The sequence below is a fragment of the Coturnix japonica genome, chromosome 1, assembly GCF_001577835.2.
Source record: "Coturnix japonica isolate 7356 chromosome 1, Coturnix japonica 2.1, whole genome shotgun sequence".
Taxonomy (NCBI): domain Eukaryota; kingdom Metazoa; phylum Chordata; class Aves; order Galliformes; family Phasianidae; genus Coturnix; species Coturnix japonica.
The window spans coordinates 130,877,667-130,895,752 of record NC_029516.1 but is presented as its reverse complement, the minus strand read 5'-3'; the positions used below and the strand labels follow the sequence as shown (position 1 = coordinate 130,895,752).

The 18,086-nt window shown below is 44.5% G+C and overlaps 1 protein-coding gene across 10 annotated transcripts in view; it reads left to right on the top strand.

Moving 5' to 3' along the window:
* Window positions 1-3,725: 3,725 nt before the first annotated feature.
* MBNL2 (muscleblind like splicing regulator 2) overlaps window positions 3,726-18,086 on the top strand; it is a 100,768-nt gene continuing 86,407 nt past the window's right edge. For 8 of the 10 annotated variants that reach the window (XM_032442034.1, XM_015851561.2, XM_015851569.2 and 5 more), the window contains exon 1: window positions 3,726-3,851. The gene's annotated coding sequence lies outside the window, so the exon portion shown is untranslated. The remainder of the gene's footprint in view (window positions 3,852-18,086) is intronic. The other 2 variants (XM_015851564.2, XM_032442036.1) reach the window with 2 other exon arrangements.

Sequence of the window (18,086 nt, the reverse complement as noted above, 5' to 3'; positions counted from 1 at the left end):
CATAAACAGGTAACAGCATCCCCTAAGATCAGGGAACAACTGTACACCAGGCAGTACAGCTGGGCCAGCCTCATTGGGCACAGAAGATGTTTTAGCCATGTGCATGCAGTGCTCACTGCTGCCCTTGTCCACAGGCTCAAAGAATAAGCTGATCCCTGTCTTGTTCAGCAGTGCAGAGATGTCCCTTTGCAGGCCTGCTGCAGAATGCTTGTACTGTATTGTCCTCCGCATGTCCATTACATTTGTAGCTCTTCATTAAGACAATGAATGTATTAAAATCTTGTGTGTCTGGACTTCAGCTGGTTGGCTGCCATAGTAGGGAAAGGCTCCTATCTGATAAACAATAACCCAATTGTATTTTGGGGGGCAAAGGCCCTTGTATTTTCCTTTCGGATCATCTGGAGATGTGGCACCACTGCTTGTTAAAGAAGCCAACCCCTGGCAGGCCTTTGGTCAACCTTAGTTTCTCCTTTAAGAGCAAAAGGCACATGGTTTCTGTAATTACTTTGTCCTCCATGGGTTTAAGAGCTGAAAGGTCTGTGAAACATCCTAATAAATATATCGCCAAGGTATTTGAAGTATTATTTCCAAAAAGCATCCCAAACAGATGGGGGCAGATGGTCCAATTGTCATATGAACAAATTTAATGACAAATTCCCGAAAATAAAGGGCATCTCAAAACTTGTAAAGAAGAAATCACTTAAGTGATTGATTTTCACAAACTTTGAGTGAGTCATTTATGGATACGTGATGCTCCAACTCTAAGCAATATGAAGTTTAATATGTTAATTTATGAGTTTATAGGGAAGTTTAGTGTGTGTTCTCATTATGAAAGAAAGGGAAGAAGAGAGAATGAAGGAAGAAAAGGAAGAAAGAAGGGAGGGAGGGAGGGAGGGAGGGAAGGGAGGGAAGGAGGAGGGAGGGAGGGAGGGGAGGGAGGGAGGGAGGGAGGGAGGGAGGAGGAGGAAGGAAGGAAGGAAGGAGAACGGAAGGAGAAGGAAGGAAGGAAGGAATAGGAAGGAAGGAAGGAAGGAAGGAGGAAGGGAAGGGAAGGAAGGAAGGAAGGGAAGGAAGGAAGGAAGAAGGGAAGGAAAGGAAGGAAAGGAAGGAAGGAAGGAAGGGAAGGAAGGACGGAAGGAAGGAAGGAAAAGGAAGGGAAGGAAGGAAGGGAAAGGAAGGAAGGAAGGACGGAAGGGGAAGGAAGGAAGGAAGGAAGGAAGGAAAGGGAAGGAAGGAGGAAGGAGGAAGGAAGGAAAGGAAGGGAAGGAAGGGAGGAAAGGAAGGAAGGAAGGAAGGAAGTGAAGGAAGGAAGGAAGGAAAGGAAGGAAAGGAAGGAAGGAAGGAAGGAAAGGAAGGAAGGACGGAAGGAAGGAGGAAGGAAGAAGGAAGGAAGGAAGGAAGGAAGGGGAAAGGGGAAGGACCGGAAGGAAAGGAGAAGGAAGGAAGGGAGGAAGGAAGGAAGGGAAGGAAAGGAAGGAAAGGAAGAAGGATGAAGGACGGAAAGGAAGGAGAAGGAAGGATGTTGTTATGGAGAAGGAAGGAAGGAGGAAGGAAAGGGAAGGAGGAAAGGAAGGAAGGAAGGAAGGAAGGAAGGAAGGAAGGAAGGAAGGAAGGAAGGAAGGAAGGAAGGAAGGAAGGAAGGAAGGAATTGCAGATGCGGGTTGTACTTTCACAGTTATTTGCTGTAATTCAGCTAAAAGCATGTGCAGAAGTCATTTCACTTCACACATGCTTCCTTATATGAAATTGCCAAAGTGATGTGAGGCTCTGGAGAAAGGGGCATGCAGCGTACAGCCAGATTTCTAACGCTGTCTATAAGTAGAGCACATTAGCAGGATCCCAGTGTTTGAACTTCACGAGCTGAGACACATGGGGGCACCACTGGGTGGAGGATGGCGGCTGGATGGGAGTGGGCAGCTGCCACCTCCTGCCTTGTTTTAATGGTACCTTGAGTCTTTGTGGCAGGTTGTTAATAAAAACAATAAGGCAGATGTGACAAAACGAACCTGCAAATATTAAAGAATTAATGGTATTTAACTCTGACTTGTTTTCTTCTGATTCTTCCGGGCTGAATCTCTCAAAGCAAGATAATATTGACTAAGCCTCATTAAACTGATTCAGAGATATTTTTTTTAAGAAACATGCAAAATTAATGAACCATGTTCTAATATCAATAAGGCACTTCAGAATGTACACTGCTCAACTACTGCTATGAAAAGATACTCTCCCTCCACCTGCTCTTGAAGTTGGTGAAGAGATGATCTGAAATTAGCAAGGTCAGGGCAAGAACTTACTGCAGCCTTCCATTGCTTGAGGGGAGCTCATTAGCAGGAGGAGGTGGATTTTGCACACAGGCAGACAGTGGTAGGACAAGAGGGAACAGTTTTAAACTAAAAAAGTGGAGATTCAGGTTAGATGTTAGGAAGACATTTTTTACTCAGAGGGCCCCAGAGAAGCTGTGGATGCCCCATTCCTTGAGATGTTCAAGGCTGGGTTGAATGGAGCCCTGGGCAGCCTGAGCTGGTGGGTGGCAGCCCTGCCCACAGCTGGGGGTTGGAACTAAATAGTCTCTAAGATCCCTACCAAACCAAGACATTCTGTGACTGTATGAAATCATTGGCGGGCTCTCAAGAAGGCACGACTCTTAGGAAGTCAACACAAGGCTGCCTTTGCCCCAAAATGGTCCCATTGAATACACTGGGCACAAATGGTCCCATTGCAGGATACACTGTCATATATGCTTTGTAGAGTTCTGCTTCTTTTCATTGCTGATGAGGCTCAGCTCATCTACTGCGTCTGTTGTGGGCATTGCATCCCAGATTTTCAAGGAGACCAACACAAATGAGGAATGCTTTGAAAACGTGGCAATTTGAATGGAGAAATATGAAGAGCATATTACCTCATGATGCCTTCAGCTGCACTTGTGGAATATTGCCATAATCAGGGTAATATCCATTGTGCTCCACAATCAGAAGAGGAAAGCAAAATTTAATTGGGTTAATGTTCAGAAAAAGAAGCCTAGGCAGAAATAGTTAATGGACACAACAAGTGGTCTGGAGACAATGTGTTCTTCACTTGAGGTTTTTAAAAGCATGGCAACAAAATATGTTGGACTTGACCTGAAATATAGTTAATCCCGCTTCCCTCTGAGCAGATGCCTAATAGAAGGCCTCTGGAGATTCTGCCTTTTATGATATCAGCCCTGCTCTAAAACCTTATTGATAGAACATCCTGCCCAGGCTTTTTGCATATTTAATAACCTCCAGTTCTATCTCATCTCATATAATGACGATTAAAAAAATAACCCTTGCCAGGAAAACGTTTCACAATCTTGCTTGCTTTCTGCCACGGAACCACCATTCACCGGGGGCAGAACTGGGTATTCTTTTAAGCGATGCCCAGTGCTAGGACAGGAGGCCGTGGGCACAGACTGTATCCCAGGAGGCTCCCCCTGCACACCAGGAGCAGCGCTGCGCTGTGCGGTGCCGGAGCACTGGCACAGGCTGCCCAGAGGCTGTGGGCTCTCCTCCCTGCAGCTCTACAGGAGCCGCCTGGCCATGGGCCTGGGCACCCTGCTCTGGGTGCTGCTGCTGGAGCAGGGGCTGGGACACAGGGACACTGGGACACAGAGGGCCCTGCCCGCCCCAGCTCCAACCCAGCAGCGCTGCCCGGGGGAGGAAGCGCTGGGGCTGAGGGCGGTGCGGAGCGGGGCGGGCCGGGGCGGAGCGGGCCGTGCTGTCCCGCCCCTCCGCCCGCAGCCGCCGCCGCGGCGGGAGAGGTGACAAGCAGCTGCGTGGAAGCGCCGCCGCCCGGCTGCGAACGGCCGCTTCCCGGCCCGGCTTCTCCGCGAGGTAAGGCAGCCCCGAGGCACGGTCCCGGCGGAGAGCTCCGCTCCGATGCCCCCGGCCCGCGGTACCTGGGCGGGCGGCGGCCTCTGCTCCCGCGTGGGTGCCCCCCCCGCCATTTTCCCCTCGTGTTTCCCATGGGAGCGGTTGCGGCGCCTCCCGTCCCGTGTCCGCCGAGGGCTCCGCGCTGTGCTATGGGAGCGGCGGCCTCGGGGAGCCGCGGTTTCCTCCCGTTGGCGGCCCCGTGCCCCTTGTCGCCCCCACCCGCGGCCGTGAGCGTGACCGCCGCATTGGGCCGGAGCGCCCCGAGAAAACTCCGTGAGGAAAAGTCGACGTTGTGTTGCAACGAGTTGCGTGTAGAGCCCAGTGTGCGTGTGTACCTACACCTTAGGTGCGCACGTGGGAGATCTATGCACGCTAATAGATTTTCCAAGCCATGACGACATTGCCTGCGGGCTTTTGCTTCCAGATGTTTTCCTTTCTGTTTCTCCCGGCTGTGCTTCCCTTCTGCTGGGAGCGATGATGCTCCCTGGGTACTGTGGACCAGAGCAGTGGGGTCATCTACATGCCCACTGTTCCTCATGGTCACGCTGTGCCATGTCCCAGTGGGTTCCCATTGCTGTGGGCAGGCAGCGGAGGAAGTGCAATTAATGTTCAGCACGTGACTTGGCCCCGCACTTATCATCTTAACATGGTGTTCGTACCTTGGTAAATAGGCGCAGGTTCGGCCATCTGTCCTGCCTCCTCTCGCCCTGTGTGTGCATACCGCAGTGTGAGTGTGTACACAAATAAGACGCCTACCTGTAGGTGGCTTTGGGGCCAAATGTGTATCTGAACTCTTCTGGGAATCACAGAATTGTCAAGGTTGGAAAAGACCTAGAAGATCATCTAGTCCAACCATTACCAATACTTCCCAGCTAAATCATATTCCTCATCACCACCAGGTGGGAAGTGCCACCAAGTTACTGTCAAGGGCTGATGGAAAGCTCCTTTGATATGGTTTTTGACTACGTTCAAAAATACCCCTAAACCAGTTGCTTTAGGGTGGGTGATGCCAGTTAGTAATGTGCAGCATGCTTGGCTGTTTGCATACATGTGCTACAGCTGGTTCTGCTGCAGGAAGGCATGCTGCTTTTCCCCTGCAGACAAGGCCCTTTTGTGTAGCTGTGGGCTCCAGGGGTGCGTGAAGTCAGGATGGGCCCTGCGGCCTCTCTCTGTAAGGAGATGGCGTTGCTCATCCTGCAGGGTAGGGTATGTCGGTCTGTGGCACTTCCATGGCTGCTGCCATATGCTACGGCTTGTCTTTTGCAGGTGAGATTTGGAACGATGTTTGGCTCCAGCAGGGGGTTGCAGTAGCACAGAGGTCTTTCTGTCTTTCCAAGGCAGCTTACAGTACAGTAGCTGTACGGTGATGTTTTTGTATAGCAGAAGAGGCTGGACGTGTAGTGATATCTCTGTGCAGTGTAGATGTGAAGATGGGCTCCACAACGCACGTCACCTCAACACGTTTTTCCTCATAAACTTCTCTCCTTAATCATTTATGGCCCTCTCTGAATAAACAGCATATTTTTAGAGCTCGGCAGACCTACCAAAATCTCAAATCCTTCGAGTTGGTCTGTTTAGGATTGTGATGCTGAAATCTTTCATTCCAGCATCATTTTCTTAAATTTGGCTTTTGCAGAATAACAGTTGTCATAAGAAGATTAAAAATAAAGTCTACTTGCTGCTAACACTTGGTGGGCGAAATTTTCATCTTGTCTACTACATCTGCTCTGCAGTTTCTCTGCTGGTTGCACAGTCTGCAGAGCTGCAGGATGCAGCATCAAATAGATTTTCTACTAACCTAGGGATTCTCAAAGTGTGGTGTGTGTGCCGTGCAGAAGCTGTGCAGAAGCTGTCCGTGGGTTCTGCTGTCCATGGATTCTGCCACCCATGTGACATATGACTCCTCCAACTTTGGGCACCTTCCTGGTCTTGTTTTCTCTGAGCTTGAAAGCTCAACTACGAGACAGCAGAAAAAAGTGCTGTTAACAGTTTATGGCAGGAAAAAGCATCACATAAAATTGATATTCCCTGTGCTGCCTGATGGTGTTGGGTCCTCTGGGCAGCTCTTGGAATCTCAGCAATTTTTAATGATTATTTTACTCTTTACACTGACGAGTAAAATTATAGAGCCTAATTTATTTTGGTTTGGCATGTTCTCACTGAAACTGATGCCATACCATGTGAATGAACAGCCTATTTGTTTATACCACCTTCCCTCCCCCCTTTTAATAGGCCCCTATAGGTATTGCTGTGGTACTACTAGAAGGTTTCTGAATTTGGTCTAATCTGCCAATAAAAACAGAAACAGAGAACCACCAATAGCATTAAACTTGTTATTGAGGAAGGTATTTTAATATTGATGGCCATTAGGGTAGCTCACTTCAGAGGGCTCCATCTCAATCACGTTTACTGCTCTTCTGTCCTTTTCTTCTGGCAGTTTATTGTTAGCTGTATGGTGCTGCAGTACTGAAGGCAGATACGAACACGCTACCTTCATCTTTGCAGAACTGTAAAGTAACCTAATTGGCTTCCAGATCTCATGCCCCTCTATCATATTTCAAACTCTGTCTACTCATTACTGCTTTCCAGATGTCTTGTACTAATCAAATCTCTGCTGGATCACTTTTCCTCACATGCATTATTATTCATTTTCTTATATGCATCCAAGAAATTAAAATGCTTGATGTAATTTTCTTTATTTCTTTTATTTCCCTTCTTTTCTTTTTCCTTTTGCCTTTCTTCAATATTCTCCCATCTTCATTTGCAACTTTATGTAAGTATAGTTAAGTTAGAAAGCATTCATTAAGATGTCACTGAAGTGAAAGTGTTAATCAAGAATGCTTTCCATTTTCTAGTCACTCATTTATGACGAATAAACCTTTAAAAACAAAAACAATCTCCTTTTTCGACTGGTGATGTTTCCCTTGCTCTGTTAGCGTAGTCTTTATCATTACGGATGAATGATTTGCGATAGCTGGGTTCTACACCTTCCAAACTGCAATACTGAAACACCCAACTGAATATGGAACAAAAAGACAGTTGAGTGTGGCTCAGACCTGAGTATGAAGGAAGAGTGGGCCTCTTCAAAGAGCTGGAAATAAGCAATAATGCAACAGGCCAGCATTTCAGTGACTGATGAAGATGCCCACAGTTAAGGACTTCCTGTGTGGAGCATGAGATAGGCCCGTTGCTATCTAGGGCCTAGGCCTCAGAGTGCTTTAAGACAGCAAGTAGGGTTTTGAGCACTACAAGAATTCAGTCTGGAAGACAAGAGGATTAGTGTGGTGATGGTATGCTGTATGATGTATTACTGGCATGTTCTGGAGCAGTAAAATTTCCTAGAGTGGGAAGTTTCGTGACCTGCTATGGCTTATTACACAGGCCACTCTTTGCTTAGGTAGAGCTGAGACAGCAACACTGTCATTGAGTAATGTGTCAGTATGAAAGTATAATGTCAGTGTAAAGTCCAGAAATACTTCTGACCTATGACCAGTTGAGATCATGTATCTTAAGGCAACAAAGCCAGTCTGTAGGTGGCTGCAGACTCTAAACAGTGTGGTGTTTTCTTGTTTTTTGTTTTTTTTTTGTTTTGTTTTTTGGTTTTTTTGTTTGTTTGTTTGTTTTTGTTTGTTTTTTTAAATTATTTTTGCTTTCTGGTGAATTCCAGGTTTAGGTTTAAGTTCAATTCAATTTAACTTGCGCTGCTCTTCAGCAGCAGGTCATTTTGATCATGCTGCAGCTGTTTGTGCTGAAGGATAAACAGCTCTGTTGTCTTGATACTGAGAGAGCTGGAGGCCGTTTCTGACCTGTTCACATGCTGGTTTGATGCTGATGTTGGAAACAGGGCAGAGAGAATTCTGCTTTGTGGGTCTCTGCTTGGGAAGTAACAAGGGGTGGTGGAGCACCTTCTTATTTAATGCACCCTCTGCTGACAGACTAATATTTCATGCCTTATGGTATCAAAAGAACATCTGGGAGGTTGAATTTGCATGAGCCTGCATCTCCTTTGACTGGAAATTGTGTGGGGTTGAGAGTCCTTGCCTTCTGTTTAGCTTGGTGTTCCTTGTCTGTAGCTTTAGGTTCAATTAAATGAGCCAACAGATGGCTTTGTTACTGATCTTTCTCAGAAAGGTTGTTTAGTAGATCCATGGCAAGTTTCTTCAGTGGCGATAGGACTGTTTCTTTTTCAAGGATGAAATGCTCAAGAAAATTTACGAGTGTTTTGTTAGTGATTTAAGACTGTAAAAAAGTGTGGGTTGAATTCAGAGGTAATAAAAACTGTTAAGAGTTACAGGGATCTCTAAATGTTCTCAACTTGGGCTGTAAGTGAGCGGTTGGTGGGTTTGGGTGAAGGGTGCACTTGTTGGCTGAGCGGGGTTTCCAAGTAGGCACGAGGTTTTCATGAAGTAGGCCGCATCCCTGTGGTGCTCTCTGTTTATATGGATGTTGTAGGCTCTGAGCATTGATTACCTTGGTGTATAGGCTTTGATGAGTTAGTTATCTAACCTTTATTTGCTGTTCTCAAATCTGGAACTTCTGTTTTTTGTATGTATACAATGAATTGTCAGTATATCAAGGTGATTTTAGGTATGCTTCTGGAGCAGTGGTTGTCAGGGTTTGTAAGTGTTTGCTTACTGTAGCCTTTAAGTGAATAAATATTAATGTTAGCTTTTCAGATTAGTGAAATAGACTAATGATGCCTTACTATAAGTATCTTAGATTTCATGTCTGCAGAACAGGTATATACAGTGTTTCCTGCCCCCTGCTTGTGTTTGAGTCTTCGTCTTAACAGTGTGAGGGGAGGAGGGAAAAAAAGACGTAGGCTTTAGATCTCCTTTTGACAGCATTGGGTGATGCAATTCCTATCAGGTATTTCACTCTTAGTATTCTGTGTTGCCTGTTGGCAGTTAGTGATGGGTCTTGTGTTACTCAACTCATTCACTTCATTTCATAATACTTTATGCTCTTCGCTTCCTGTTTGTGTTGGAGTGTATTTCTTGTGCTACTTGTAGCCTTTAGATGGTATCCGATGTCTCTGGTTCTTTTCCTAGTTTCTTGAACAGTCCATTTCAGTTTACACTGTGGTAGATGGCTGCCATGTGGGTTTCTAGATGCCATGGGATGGGCTTGGATACCTTGATGTTCTTTTTGGAGGTATAAGTGCTGAATCCTGGGAATGGTTAGACTTGAAGATGTATCCTGTGGGAGCAGTAGTGAGTGTGGACTGGAAGGGTGAAGGCTTAATTAACTGCAATGGCAACATTAGGGCACAGTCCAGCAGAACAAGGCGTTAGTGGCTTCAGTCAGTCGTTCGCTTGAAATTACCTATCCTCACTTCTGTGAATTAGAGGAAGGGGAGGAAAAATCAATACCCTTCCTGAGCTGTAAAGTTGCATCTTGATCAACAGTGTGACAATAACTGGAGGCCAAGGCTGGGTGGAGCTCAGCACTCCTCCCTTGTAAAGCAGCAGAGCGGTTTGGTTGTCTGAGTTGTGATGATGGCCCTAGGGCTGACAGGAGGATTATTGCAGCATTGTTGTTGCTTTCTAGAAAGCTTACCTCATGCTTCTTTAGAAATTTCAGATGATTGATGCACTTTTTTCTTACAGTGATGCCAGCGATGCCAAACCTGCTAGGGTTGGTCCCAGCTGCTGCTGAGCCCTGGCGGAGAAAGCCTGCTGCCAGAAGCAAACTGGAAATGGGGAGGATGTCACTTTAAGGTTTTGTTTTAGAGAGTTTTAGGACTGAGACAATGGGTTTTCTCAACTGGAGGAATCATTAAAACTGCTGTGGTTCTACTTTGTTTACATCAGCAGGATTTTGTCAGGGGGACTGTAGTTATTTTTTGTTTTCCACTTAAAAACTGGGGGGGAAAAAGGAGTAAAATAAATGGAATATTCTTAAAGTTGTTGGTTTTTAAGAGCTTCCAATGCTCTTCAAGATACGTTGTCTCACAAAGAAATATTTGGCCATGGCTGTAATTGGAGAGTCTGCTTCAGATTTTGCTTTCCGAAGGGGTATATCAAGAAAGTTAGCTCTGGTTACTTTGTTCCTTTGTAGTTAAGGTGTCTTTTGGTAGCTGGAAGGGTTCTGATGAGACATGGTGTAGCTGGGTAGTACATATCTCTCTAAAATCTAAGTGCACACAATACATAAAACCTCTGAGAGGACAGAAACAGGGCCTAACAGTGGACATTTCTGTGGAGAATCCAGGGATTTTAACCTCTCTCTTCTGTCAGTAGTTGAAACAAGAATCAGAAGAAGCAAATGCAAAGCACTTGAGTGATATTCCCTCGTATATGCTGCCAAAAGCAGATAAAGGCAGAAGTCTCTCTAGTTCATCCACTGGGAACTGAGCACACATTCACAGCTTTGGACACGGGCAGTATGTCTGGCTCCAGCAAAGAGCTGTTGCCATGTCTGGGCCCAGTGTGAAGCTACCATTACAGGCAATGGACTGTGCTGAGGGAGCTGGGTGTTCCCTGTTGGATGAAAGGAGGCTGAGGGAAAATCCCATGCAGCTAGTGATGGATATTGAAGCCGGGCTCTCATGAGTAGTGCCAGATGACAGCAAGAGGATAGTGGCAACAAGTTTTTGCTTTGGAAACTCAGATTGGACATTGCCCAGATAGGCAACCTCTAATGATCATCAAGATGGCGGGGAGACTGGTGAGGCTGGCCTTAAGATTTTTGGTTGGTAGACTGTATACATGTGAAATATCTATATGGATTTCAGCCTGCACTGTTCTTCTGCAGTCTCCTTTGCCTACTACTACCTTTAAGCAGGCAAGATACTTTCTAATCTTATTTTGCCTCTACTAATATATACATATTATTCTTCTAATAATTAATCATTATTAGATTTGGTACTAGGGGCAATAGTCAAATTAATGGCTATGTCAATATTTTGTTTTACTTTTTTTCTTTCAAGTGAGAGGAAGAGTAGTAAGATGGAGAAAAATACAGAAGATAAAGTGCCCAGCATTAGCTGGAGAGTAGCTATTTACGGTGTTTTTCCTACAAATAAACTCTTCATTCTATCTCTGGACCTCTAGTCAATGAAGTGGTGTGTGCATTTTGATTTTGAGGCACTCTTTTTGTAATTTAATTTGTTCTTGAGGTGGCGGGGCTCAGTCTTGAAAGTTACTGCTGAAGCTGTATTGGATATCAGGGTTTTTGGATGCCATTTTATCCCCACCTAGTGCTTCTGCTAAAGGACCTTGTTTCTTGCCCTTCATTACTCCTTGTTTATCTGTTTATCCTGAGTGAAAGCAATTCTTGTTTCTTCGTCTGTGTACAGATATTCACTTTCTTGGTTTCCGTTAACGTAACACGACGTCGGGAAAAATACAGATGCACGACCGTGTATATTTATATAGTGTTATGTGGCAGAATAATTTGGCAAAGAACCGCATGCAATGTTTTAAAACACTGTACACACAAAAGCTTCATAGTAACCATGCAGCAAGCTGTAACAAATCAACCTTTTTGAGGTGAAAATTGAAATTTGATGTAAAACCGGTGACTGCTTAAATGCATGTAATTCTGATGTTTAAAGAAAGGCTTGCCTATGTGAACACAAACTGATAGACTTCACAAAACAGAGCTGCCTGCTAACCAAAAGACTAGTTGCTTGCCAGCGGTTCGCTTGGCATAGCTTTCTCCTACCTGTCATCCATACTTCACAGAAAGGAATAAAACCCTGTACTTACATACTCCAGGCCTATCCTCCTTGCCAATGTAATGCTTTGTTAATTACATGGAGTCCTCTACTTTTACATGTGCAGCTCATTAATTGCTGTGAAAGGGTGAGGGATTCAATCCTGTTCTCATTGATTTTTAAAAGCAAAAATGATTCAATTGCTTCTCTTTTTTTTTTCCCTGAAGTCTCCTGGTGCCTGTTTTCTCTGCTTACAGTGGAGATTGCTTGCTGATTTTGCTGCATGCCCCTGAGCATCTACCCTACAGGCTCATGCTGTTAAGTGGCAGCTTGCAGGGAAATGGCAGCTAGCATCACCTGCTAAATAGCAATGGGATATTTTGCAGCTACCTTGCAGCTGTGTTTAATAACAGTAGAATCATTTTAGACAGTTAGACTAAGCTGAATTATTATTGTGTTAATTTAAGATGGAGAGATTCAAAATGTAGCTTTGTTCGGTGACGTATTTTCCCCTTTGGGTTTAACACGGAGAAATAAAATAGAGCTCATGGATTTAAAGGATAATTAAAGAGTCCTCATTACATCACTGGTCAAAAGTTGTATTATTTACAGCCATTGCTTGAATTATGTGAAGGATCTGGATTACGTTAGGGGATGATAATTGAATCTTCACAGTAGATTAAAAAAAACTTGGTTTACCTATTACAAAACATAATTGGAATAGGCTGGTTTTTTCAGGTAGTTATGTGAAGGATTATTTCTGGTAATTTAGGAACTTTTTAGAGGACAAATCTTAGTTCTGTTTCTTCCTGATAGGTTGGCTGTTACGGGAAGCCACCAAATTCTAGCTTCTCAAAATAAGGGCCAGAAGTTTCTTTTATGCAGCCTTCACCTGTGTTCCCTGAAATACAAGGGGCTTCTCCTATGTGTCTTTAGGGATGAGGCTATTAGGTTCTCTGACAAGGTGATTTATCGAGTGGTTTCCTCTTGCTGTTGTTTTGAATGGGAGCAACTCCAAATCTGAGGCCAGAACAATAGCTGTGGAGGAAGTTAGTCATGGAAGGATCTGAGGGGGAAGGAACATGTTTGTATCAGAAATGGAAGAACTTCCCAATACACAATGGTCTTGCTAAGGAGTACTGAACAGTGGTGACTTACACCTTGGCGATGTTTCCAACTGGATGCTGAAGACATACTGGCACAGTAAAGAGTTTCACCAGTTAATTCCCTGGTTGTGGTTGATGCTGTATAAAATAAAGGATGTGAAATCAATTAGCAAGAAGGAAGATACGTCTTGCTTGCAGTGTTAGTGCTTTTACCCCATGATTCCTTCTGACTCATAGAACTGTTCTTCCGAGTAGAGTTCAGAAACTCAGACTCTCAGTTGGGAATCTGTCACCAAAAGTCTGTAATGTTAGTATTTAGTGGGCATGGTGATGATGGGTTGACATTTGGACTTGATGATCTTAGTGGTCTTTTCCAACCTTTGTGATTCTATTGTAATACTTCTGTGATTTGATATTTCAGATCAGTGGACTTCAAAATGCTCAGCCTTTTTTTAGTTGTCATGAGGAAAAACAGAATCACTGTTTTGATGAAACTTTAGTGTAAGTCGGCATTCAAACAGCTAGTTAATATAGGTGGTTTGCCAGTTTGTTTTGCCTAGTTTAGCACTCTGCCAGTGTATATTTCTAAGCTTATACAGCGAGAAACAGCAATAAATCATATGTTCTAACAACCTTCCCTCCCAAAAAATTTCCCATGAGAACCCAGAAGAAAATCTTAAAGAACTTAGTCTAACTCAGTCTAACTCCTTTTAGGTTAATTTGGTGTCAATCAGTTGTTCAGAGGAAGAAAGCATGGGGGAGTGTAGGGATGGATGTTCAGTCAGGGAAAGAAAACCTGGAACACGTTCAGCATAGCTTAAGAGAACAAGCTTGTGTTGCTTATATAGTAGCATAACTGGAACGTGCTTATAGGAAGCTGAGGATTTACACCAAAGCTGTAACTGCATTGTCAAAATACACGTGTTCTTAAGATATATGCTTATGTATTAAGTTAATTGAAATTAATTTGAAAATCTAAAGTGCCATCCAGAGCATGTAACTTCAGTGCCTTAAGTTCTTAGGTTCTTAATAAAGCTTCTTCTGTAGTACGATTTCACCTTTTCTTTGTTTAACAAAGGAATTAATAGGAGGGTAGCCATCTCAGGTAACAGAGACAGAACATTTCGAGGATGTAGAAGAATCTCTTAGAAGATCTACTTTGGTATATGATGAATCACAGCCTACAAATGCCTGTTTCTCTTCAGTGACTATAAAGAGAAAGGAGGAGTAGAGTGACTCATGGAGATGTGGTTGTTTATATTTGGTCATGTATATTTCAAGCCAAGTGCATAAGGCTACATTCAGAGGCCGCTCAGCCCTCTGGTGCACCCGGTCTATGTCTCTCAAACATTCAGCTATAAAACCTGGTTGTGGTGTTCTGCAGTTCTCTTCTGTCTGGCATGCTCATTACCCTTCCCAACCACAACCACCACAGGAGGGAAACGTGCACGTATACTCGGTTTTCGTGCTGATGTGGAACTGGTGTCATCCCAGAATAAAGTCGGGATACGGCCAGAGTGCATGCCTGAACCCATGCATTTGGATCTCACAGTTTAGACATGGCTTAAATTCCCTGCACAACCAACAAGAGGAAGGACAGGATTTGGAAGGCCTCCAGAAGCCCTCTCAAGTTTGGTAAGGTGAATCCTAACCTCTGACTCGAATATGTGCTTGCTTATGCGATATCTTACTGTTTCATATTTCTTTCAGTGTAGATGGTAAGACTAGAACAGTCTGTTTTCATGTCTGTGTACAACCCATTTCAAGGTTTTCTGGGTTAGGGAGATGTTTGGAAATCCAGGTACTTGAAAATTAAAGCAGTTGAAATCCTGTACTCTTAAGTTCATATAATAAGCATATTTAGTAAATAATAGTACTAATTGACCTAGCAGTGTCCTTTTGGAAGCATACTTGCTTCTTGACACTAACTTCAGTTTTAGCAGTACTAGAGATCTTATTTTTGCAACTTACTGTGATTCCTGCCAGCACTTCAGCTCCAGCGCCTCGGAAATAGTGAGGTATTTTGCAAAGACTGCCATCAGTGACATTGCCTGTGAATAGGTCTAGGTGTCTAGATTTAAACTCATGGCAGCTGCCTTGAATTTTCTTTTCTGCTGTCATTCAGATCATAGCTACGAAGGTGGAATTTTGCTGGTGCTAGCTGTTGTGGGAAGAGTCTGTTACTGACACAAGGAAGTTTTGAAGTTGTTCCTGCCATTGCTGAACTTACCCAAATGTCACCATTGCTGTAGGTCATCTACGCTCAGCTCAAGATCTTCTTTGTGCTGTAGTCAGTATCACATAAGCTACTTGTCATGTTAAATGTTAGTGGTATCTACAGTCCTCTCTGTTTGCATAAATCGAGTTTTGTTGGTTTCTGGTGTTAGCTCTAATAGCTATCATCAAAGAGCCAAAAAGGAAAAATAAAGCGTGATTTTTTTGCTTGATCCATTTTACTACAACTTTATTACTTCCAAAAGAGTCCAGTTTTCTGGGGATGCTATATCTGTACCATTCAGAAAGTTGCAAGAGTCGCCTTTAGCAGTGTGTTTACATTGAATCATTAAGTACAGGAGACTGTGAAACAGAGCAGGTGGTATTTTCTTTGTTCAGAATGTACCTGTATTTGTTCATCTTTTTCGAGTTTGACATCAGAACTTCTTTGCTTCCGTATGATTTCTTTCATATTGCAATTAAATATATAATGCAGTTGCATAAGTAGATCTGAAAATTGAAATCCTGACCATTTTAATTGTAACTGATGTGAAAAATGCATGATCGGATGGCTACATCTCCAATTCAGATCAATCACTCTGGAACTCTTCGTTCAATGTGCAGAAGACCGTATTTTTAAATATACATTATTTTTTCTCCAGCCCTTGAACTCATGCCTTGCTGCATGCTATTCAAACACCATTTCTAAGGAAGATTACATATTTTCTCTTGAGCTTTCTGACAGAGGCTGGCTGAGGGGCTGATACATATAGTGTGTGATTTGAGAGGCTTCTGATCCCTTGACAAGGGAAGAACTAGGATGTAATCATCCACACAAGAATCCAGGTGAGCACGTGCCGTTGGTTTTGCATATGTAATTCTAGCAGCCTAGGTGTAAGATTTTGGAGAACCTGAACCACACTTTGACTTCACCTGAAGCCCTGAGCCTGCAGCCAGCTTGTCTGGATTTATTTAACTTCCTTTTTGCAGTTAACTTGCAAGCTTCTTAGAAGCAAACTAACTACCCGTGGAAATTCTTTGTGTGCGCTGCCACATTGGTTCATAGGGAAAGGAGGACCATGGCAGTGTGTGTCTCTGGAGAGGAGTGAGCTGCTGACCTCTTGAGCCTGGGCTGGGAGCCATGACCGGCCTGCATCTCCACTGTACAGGGCTAGTTCCTCTGTAGGTGGAGTGGTTGTGACTGTGCTGCTCACCCTCCTGTTTGGACCCTTTGGGGTGCTCTGTGGCCACCAGGCTCCATCACTGTTTTGTCTGTCTTGATGTCATCTTTCATCTAGTGGCTGCGTTGCAATTGCTGGTGCTTGGTGCTGGCTGCTCTGTGCTTCTCATCCAGCTCAGGCACTTTTTGCTTCCTTGTTATAACCTTTTTGCTCAACCAGACCCAGGATTTCCAGACTCGGTCTCTCAGTTCTCTTTCTCCCTTTTCTCTGACTGCCATCTCTTCCCTCCTGCCCAGCTTCATGCTATGGTCCCCCTCGACCTTTCTCACACCCCACTGCAGCGCTGTCTCAAGGCTGTGTCTCCTGCACATCAGTGGGACATGAGCCAAAGGGTCACGAAAGCAACAGACGAGGTTGTCTTCCTGCTGTCACTTCCAATGTCTGGTCTTTGGCAGATGGGAGCAGCAGTTACAGGGGAAATCCTGCTAATCTCCTGTAACTTGAGCCCGTTACACGCTCAGTCGCACTGTGGGGCTGGTGCCTTTCCAGCCACATACGGCCATTCGGAGGAGGTGGTAGATTTACATTGCACAGCTCAGAAGGAAAAATACGATGATATATCAGCACCGTTTTGGCAGGTCCCACAGCTTTATCAGATAGGAAAAATATTTTCATAAGAATTGCAAAAGGTGTAGCCTTGAAAAATAAAAGTAGAGAGTACTGCCAATTTTCAGGACTGCCCTTCGAGGGGAGGGGGTAGAGTTCTCTGGTCAGTGGGCTCTAGGAATGGCAGAGCAATGTGTTTCTGTCTAGGCTGTCTCAGAAATGGGCAAACTGCGTTTTGGCAGTAAAATAAATAAATCCTGCAGCAGATGTCCAGCATGGAAAATTTTAACACAGGCAGCTCGAGTCTGGCAAAGTCAGAAGGCTGTGGAAAATCCCAACGAGACACACCGGGCCACCTCAATTGTAGACGAAGTTGCCAGTCTTGCCAGCAGTGCGACCCAGCTCCGGGTCTCTCGAGGCTTAATGGAACCAACTGTTTAGGGTTATTTTTGTCTGTTTTTGTATATTAGAGTGGAATGACGGGGGTGATTCAGCAGAGAGGGAGGGCTGCCCTGTAGGAGTCTCTAGGCAGAAGCCAGCAGCAGGAGCCAGCAGAAGCCTGAACTTGCTGGAATGGAGGAGGGGAGGGAGAGGAGGAGTGTGTCATGGTCAGATGGCGGGGACACCGGCGGCAGCCGGCAGGGGGCTGCGGTAGGGGGGCCTGCAGTGCTGGAAGGGGCAGACCTTGACAAATTGGAGGGGAAATGATGAAGCCCGAAGGAGAGTTTTTGCTTGCGGGATGGCAGGGTAATGGATTTTGGAAAGCTTCATTTATAATATGCAAAACAGGAGATAGGAAACAATGGGGCCTTGGGACAGAGCTGCCAGTTGAATGAGGGCTTTGTTTTCCTCTTGTCTATTCATATTTTTAAACTTTCAGTGGGATTTTAGATACATTTTACACATTTTTATGTAAGGGATTGAACTACATTAACTACTGTCTAAAGTAGTATTGCACTGCAATCTTTATCCCTTTTTGGATGAAGATTGACTTCCCGGTTAAGCTCCTTTTTTGTATTCTTTCTTAATTGCAACTCATGTTCAATAATCCTTTGCTGCATTGCACTTTTTGTTTAAAACTAAAGCAAAATTTGTGAGAAAACACCAGACCTTTTGTCCCAAGTGTACTGATCTGCCCTGGGCACAGCCAAAAAATGGCAACTGGTATCACAGCCTCAGTACTGATGGGCATCAATGGTGAGCTGCTCACCCTACTGGAGTGAGGGCGCTGCTCATATGATCTGTCTGCCAAGGGTATTAAAACCACCACCATTAGGTCGTGTCCTCATCAAGGAGCATCCCATACCTGGAGCACCTGGTTTCAAATGTACTGAAAGATGCTGCCTGTGTGTGATGCTGCTAAATGAGCGCGCTGCACGGTGGGATTATGCAGTATTTAGGTGAGAATACTGCGAGCTGGATAGGAGTG